Here is a 7,797-nt window from a genome sequence, read left to right on the forward strand (position 1 = left end):
TAATAGTCGTAAGCCTACTGAAGGCATTGGTAGGGAAAATGGAGAATTGGATAAGCATATGGGACCAATACTCCTTAAGGATTGGAAGTCCAAGATAGGACTAGCCCCAAGGACCAATAATCTTTGAGGATAGAGCAGGGTATCCAAGATAGGAGTAGTCCTAAGGAGGACCAATATTCTTTGAGGATTAGGAATCCAAGATAAGAATAGTCTTGTAAGGACATACTTGGTGAACATCTGAATGGGGCATGCACCTTGAGAGGCGGCGGTGGTGGTGTCCAAATGTATGCATCCCAACATTGTGCTCTAATCTAGTGGAGAGTTAGATCTTGTCAGTCAAGGCCTTGTTATTTTGTTCATTGACAATGTTGGTTATGATAATGATGCTTGATGATGCTTGTCAATCTGAATTGAGAATATTTCAATTTGAGAGTATCTTGGTATCCTATTGTGTCATTATGAGTACCTCTCTAGTTAGGGAGTGTTGAAAATGTAACTAGGATTGGTCTTCATAATTGTCATTTACTTGTATCATAATTTATTTTGTAAAAGAAAAAAGAAGAAGAGGAATTATTATTATTATTATTATTATTACGATTACTATTATTATTATAGTCAAAGCATGTTCTTCATGATTCTAGGGATTATTGAGTCGAAGAAAATTTCTTCATGAGTCAAAAGAATGTATTTGAGTCAAAGTCCCATTTGGACTTCATGGAAGAAAAGAAAGAAAATTTGTGTAATGAGTCAATATTAGTCAAAAGTCAAAATTGTCCTCCATAAGACCAAGTCAACCCTTCTAGACAAGTCAGCCTTGAAGATGAGCCTACTTAGCATCTTAGAAGTGTATAAATACAAGAAGGGTTCGACATCATTTGGTATCATATCGTCACTTCATTTTCTATGCAAGAAGAAGATAAATTTTAGAAAAAAAAGTCAGAGGGAAAAAGAGTGAAGTCAAGGGAGAGAGAAAGTATTATTTTCTACCCTAATCTATTCACACGCGCAAGTTTCTCTACACTTGTTACAAGGTTGATATTTTAGGGAGATTGAAATCTTAGAGATTGGCTAGAATTTAGATGTTTGACCAATGTTGACTATGTTGACTTTTAATAGCAAGAAGAAGGATTGGAGGGTTGCCTTTGGATATTTGTGGAGTTTTTTGGTCTTGGTCTTGGGTCTTGGATATCTCACTTTGATATAATTCTATAAGGAGATAAATTTTCTAGGTTTTCCCCCTTGTGGGGTTTTGGCCCTGGCTTGGAGAGCCTAATTTCTTGTGTTATTTTGTTTCTTTGTGATCTTCGTGTACATTTTGGAAATTTCTTGATGTAGAAGAAAACAACATAATAATAAAAATCCAACAAAAACTCACAAGTGATTATCATGAAAGATAAATCTACCCTAATTTACTACCCTATTGCTTTCTCAACGATCCTGAGGTGGATGAATACTCATTCACTAGTCGAAAATCAATCTCGGAAGGCCCAGTCAATGTGCTGAGTTCAACAAGGAAAACATAGGACAATTTTGGGATTTTGCTTAGGTCCAAATTTTCTCGATTTGATCCATGATTTGAGTGCTAAATAAAGTTGATTTGATCTAAAATTATCCTTAGAATAGGCCACAAGCAACAATAAAAAAATATTTTTGGGTAGTTTGTTATGTTTTTTCTTATGAAAGCAAGCAAACAATGCTTGCAAAATAATGAACTAGAAGTTTGTAATTAGAAGACTTTGAGAAATATATTTGTAGCCTAGAATTCAGTATTTTGAATGTTGCTTTAAACTTATTTCACTTAATATATGCAGTTGTTCTAATTTTCAACTACTGGTAAAGAATTTAGTGTGCTTGTTGATGCATGGAGGGCCCCTACAAACCAAGGCTCATGCACTACTTTCCATCTATTATTCATTCATTTTTTATATTCTGGTATGACCTGTGTATATATGCTCTTTTATGTTCATACCCTTTTTCTTGTATCTTTAATTTCCTTGTCCATATTAGCTATTTATGTTTGTGTGAACTCACTACTATATTCATTGCCATATTGTTGTCTATAATTTGTGTATATGGTTGTTTATGTTTAATGATTTCAAGTATTATTTATGAGATTTATTTATCATACAATAGATGCTACTTATGAGGATAATCTAATTGACAAGATTGAACAAAGCACTAAGAGTGCCATCCACCACCTTGCTCAGTAGAAAAGGAACTAACCCTTTTGACATTTTTTCCCTTAGCATTATATTAATTAGTACCATAGTTCATTTCTTTTATTCATTTATTACACTTTCTTATGTTACTAGATCAATGATTTGGGTACATACTAGTTAGGAAAATGAGTAGAAGACTACTTTAGTGGCCATCCATTTTCACTCTCATAAATGGAGAAGGCCATCGTACATTCTCATATTTTCAATTAGTATTGGGCTAAAGTATATTAGATTGAATAAAGGACTACAAAAGTGTCCACTTTCTTCTATCAACAAGAGAGGCCCTAGTGAATTACAAATATATTAAACCAAGGCCCCTTTTATCATTGTTTCAATTATGGTCATTTATAAGCATTTGAGTGTGCTTTACATTTCTAGCAAGTGTATTTAGTTTAGAAATTTGTTTCATGCTTCCTTGATTTAACTTTAGCTTTTGATTAGAATTCCTAGTTTTGATTTCATATTTAGCATTCAAATCTATATGTGATATCTAATCTAGCCTAACTCTTTAGAAATTGTATTGTGCTTCTAAGTTTACAAACACCTAGATTGATATGAATATTATGTCCTAGTTTATGTGCTTAAACTAGCTTGGCAATCACAATAAAATATGCAGCTAGTAAGTGATGGTAAGATTTTTTTTGAATGCATTATGTATATGATAATATATATATATATATATATATATATATATATATATATATATATATATATATATATATATATATATATATATATATATATGTATATATGTATGCATGCAACTAGACTATCCATATATATATAGACTTAGGACACTAATGCAAGCAAGAAAGACAATTGGGGCAACAAGGTTGGTAAGAATTCAAATCTTACAAAGTCTACTACATGGCAAAGAAAACCTTTTAATAATGCAATTAATCACAAATCCCCATTTATAAAATGCAAGGAACTTAATGAATTTAATCACAAACTTTCATTAAATTTTGACGATGAAGAATATTTATTTTTATTAAATATTGAACATACATTTAATATTTGCAATAAAAAAAATACAAAATCTGGCACCCTCTTTCCTATATGGATAGGCCTATCTATATAATTACACTGATATGCATGTCTATTTTGGAATAGGGCTTCCATACTTTAAGTTTAATTATCAATAATTATTAGGTGCATGTTATCAAAATTATTACTTACATTCATGGATTTTCTCATACACAGAGGAGAAGGGAATTATGGGAAAGAATATTACCCAATTGTGATCTTGTCGAGCTAGATCTAGAGAGTGTGCTTGTCGATTTGATTGAATTTTTTCAATAGAGAAGTCTTCTTGATGTTTCATGCATATTTACTTAGATTTGTTGCAGAGCTTTGCTAAAATATACATTATTGGCAATGAACATGTTAAATTTGACCAATGGCCATGTTGAATCAATAGGATGCATAAAGCTTTCAAAAGGTAACACATTAAATTCCTTTCAAAGAGTAACACATTAAATTTAGCCAAAGTTGGGGATTTGGGGAATTTGACAAAGCCTCTAAAAGTTAAGCTAAATTTTTCCGATGGATGAAAATTCCATTACATGCTACAACACACACAAGTTAGGGGTTAACCTCATCACTCGTTCACAAAACGTTACGAATTTTACTACATCTATGATGGGGAAATATTCTGGGTTGAAGTATGAATAAATTGTAAATTATCCTAATGGAAAATGATTTTGTCTCCCTTTGAGTTTTATTTTCACTTGTGATATATTATTATTTAATAATGATAATATATTTATGTCAAATTAATGGATTGGATTTTATTTAAATCCCACACATGCCAATACACATAAAGAAAAATAACTAGAGCTAGCAGATGACATGACATGGTTGAATGGCTTGGGTGTTGACTCAATAACTCCCTTGGTGTGACATGTGGATCAGGGTGCTACATCATCTACCAAGTGACAGTTCCTTCGTACTGTTGAGATAGCACCAAGGGTGGAAATCTTCAAACGACCTTCTCTTAATGATTTTGACTTATATTCTAATAAATTTTATATCACTAGAAATCTCTTTTGATTTGATATCAAAAAAGTATTTTGAGTTGAATAAGAAAGTGAAAATTTGATGCCCCATACCCTTAGCAATGTATAGAGGGGGTTGGGTTTGTTAGAGAATGGTATTAAAGTATATTTCAAACACTAGACTTAGATGGGATGAATATGGAACAAGAAGGCATATTATTAGAGTTGTTCTTCAAACATTGGACATGGATAAACCAAGAAAAAGACCGCGGAGATAAAATTTTCATAGCAGTGGTTTAAGACGATAGCTACATGTGCCAAAGATAGACCACGTAGATACAATTTCCAGAGAAATGGATCATGAATTGAGTTAGAATGGATCATAGGTAATAGAGCATAGGTTCTAGGGTAAGGAGCCATGGTTTCCCTCCCCACTCCGATGGTCTATTATTTACAAAGAAATTTGGCCCTAGTTTTCCTCCCCACTTTGATGGTCTGTTATTTATAAAGAATTTGATTCGTCTCTTCCAGTGGGATTTTTTGATGGAGTCTACTGAGAAGGTATTTGTGGCTGTGGGGCTATCATTTTGATGCAGACATGTCTCCAATACAATTTCCATTAGAGTGCTAGGGATGGATCCAACAACAGAGCAGAGCTTGTCACTCTTTGGGGCATTTTAAAATGCGCTTCATGGTTGGAGATTGATGAGATGAAGGTTGCAGGGTGTGAAAACCTCCCTAGTTATTTCCTTCATGAAATTTAAATAATGTAAGTATTTGACAAAATAAAAGAGAGAACTGAGTCATGGGACATGTTGTCACCCGAATTGTATAGGCACTGATGGCAACACTCAGGACAGGGGCTGTCACTTTGATCCCCGCCTGCTCCGTTCTAGTTGTCTCCCAACCGTAGTCTATAGGGGGTAGTCCCTATGGAATGAAGTGAAGGAAATCAAGTTGAGAATCAACTTACTTGGGAGACACGGATGAGTGGCCTAGCCAATTGGTTGAAATCAAGAAAAATTATGATTTAATTAGGTTTTATATTATAAGACCAGTGCCTTAATGGAGTCACAAATTCATGCTTCTTATGAATTGGAACCAAATGACTAGATGGACACCCGCTACCTATGTGAGATTATTATGCAAGATATTATGAGTGAGGTTTATCTTGAGTTAAGGTTACCTTGAATTTTTTAAGTACCTTGATTAGAGACCTCTTAATGGTACTTAACAATAATGAAATGCAAATCCTAAACAAGATACATCGCTTATGGATACAAGTGCAAATTTCACAAGATAGAAAATAACCAAAGATTCCAAATGACAACAAGAGTTATCAAGATGTTGATGGAAGTTTATATCAACACTAATCCTTCAGAAAATTCATATTTACCAATGTATAATAGTAGTGCATAAACCACTCCAAAATAATGAAAATTACTCCACATTGAAGCATTACATTTCCAAAGTAACCAGTAATGTAAATTAATTTCTTTAGCACACTTTACGATGGAGTATTCAACAATATTTCAGATCTGATTTTAAGATTAACAGTGAGTAAAGAGAAATCAGCAAGATAAAAACTTCTCAAACTAGACATCCAATATGCCCAAAAATAGAAAAATGCACCAGAACTTGAGAATTTCAAATTTAGGGCTCTAGTTGAGTTTGCCTTAGCAATTTTCAGACCTGATATGATTATTACAATAGTGAATTAACCATAGTTCAGGGAATTATCCCAACTAATAATAGTTGCCCAATACTTTCTAAAAATATAAACTTTTCACCAAAAAAAAAGAGTTTTTAGTGAATATGATTCAGAAAATTCAGAACCGATAAACTAATTACAAGTGTAAGTTAGTTACAGATCAGCAAGCTAAAAATATTGAATATGCTTCCCCTAATGTCTAAAAACAATAATTTTTTGTGAGGGAACTAAAAATTCAAAATTTTAGTCCTAATTAAGTATATGCTTCAGAAATATTTCAGACTTGAATTTCACTTTATGCAGTAAATTCCAACAAGCTAAAATGTTAGATCTAGGTCAAATTAAATACGCCCAAGTGGCCAAAACTTGTGAAAACTTCGATTTTGAAATTTTAATAATTTTGACCAATTAGAGTATGATTTTAGAGCCTAGAAACTAATGATTTTACAATTTTAATGAAACTGAAGCAAAATGAGGGTTGGGAGTTCAAACCCTAGGCTCAAGGCCTTGAAGATCCCACCGTTGAAAATCATTGAAACTTTGGAATTACCTTGTTGCTTACTACATATGAATTTTGGGACCTTAATTCTCTAAACCACCAAGTATTTAGCCTTAAATCTTCAGATTAGGGTTTTAAGTCAATTTTGGGGAAAAAGAGGCCAAAATTTTGAGAACTAGGACAAGAGAAACGAATTTGCGGGGATAAGTGGGCTAGGATGATAGATCAAGCCACAAGGAGGTTGGAAAAGGCCAAGAAGGGCCAACGCTTTTCCCAGAAAGGCTAGTGTTTGGGAAAATAGGGTCATGGGGCTAAGGCTGAGCCTTAAATGCCACAAAAAGGAGGGGGAGAGGAGGAGGAGAAGGCTAGACAGAGGGCCGAAACGGGAAGAAAGGTCTGGACAGGCTTAGGAAGGGATGATAGCCAACCTATGAGGGTCGAAAAGATGACGCAGAGGGAAAGTATGGCTGATGCAGGCTAAGAGAGAGAGATGATAGGCCTGAAGGGGGTAGATCTAGCCCAGGGAGAGCTAAAAAATGAAAACCCTTGCTCTAAATTTTTTTTATGCTTCATCTCTTTGATTTTCTAAAACTTCTGTCATGGGAAACCTGCAAAAAATTCCAAGAGACTAGATCTTACCCTCAAGGGTCTACAATTAGCTCTTCTTCCACTTAACTCCTTGATCTAACTTGCAAAATAAAAACAAAAACACCCAAACCCAAAATATAAACAAAATAAATCTAAAATCCTAATCCAAGTTAGAAAAATAAATTTAAATTTAACTTTAAAAATTTAATTTACAAAATATACATGGGTTTTTAGATGGATTTTGAGAAAGTAATTTTTTTCAATATTTTTTACTTGAAAGAGTGACTAAAATGCTTCAGAAAAATTAATGATTCACTATAGCCCAAACGAAGATTAAATCCACCGTATAAAAACTAGAGATCCAAGAAACAATGCTTCTTGCCCAAGTTTGTGAACTTGGAGGCCAAGGACTAAAGCACCTACAAGCGCTGTGAATTTATCTCGAAATAATTTGTTACATCACATGGGGAATCAAACCATCTAATATTAACCCAAAACTATCAATAGCATGGTTCTATCTCCATCTAATAATAAAAACAAATGTTACCAATATTCAACACAACATAGAGATGCTCGTAGTCAGCAAATACCACAAATCAATAAGAAAGAACACCTTGAATTTCACCCCAAAGCCTTTTATTATGGTAGAAAAAATAGTTCCCAGCGGGACAATAGTTTACACAATGCTTCAGCAACAATTCTAGCTAGAGATCAAGATGACTAAAGACTCAAATGACTCTCTAATTTATAATTAAATCCTCCAAATGGAAAAATAACGGCTAG

This window comes from Pinus tabuliformis, chromosome 1_2 (genome assembly GCF_031772625.1).
Source record: "Pinus tabuliformis cultivar Carrire ecotype Pingquan chromosome 1_2, CPIR1, whole genome shotgun sequence".
Classification (NCBI taxonomy): Eukaryota; Viridiplantae; Streptophyta; class Pinopsida; order Pinales; family Pinaceae; genus Pinus; species Pinus tabuliformis.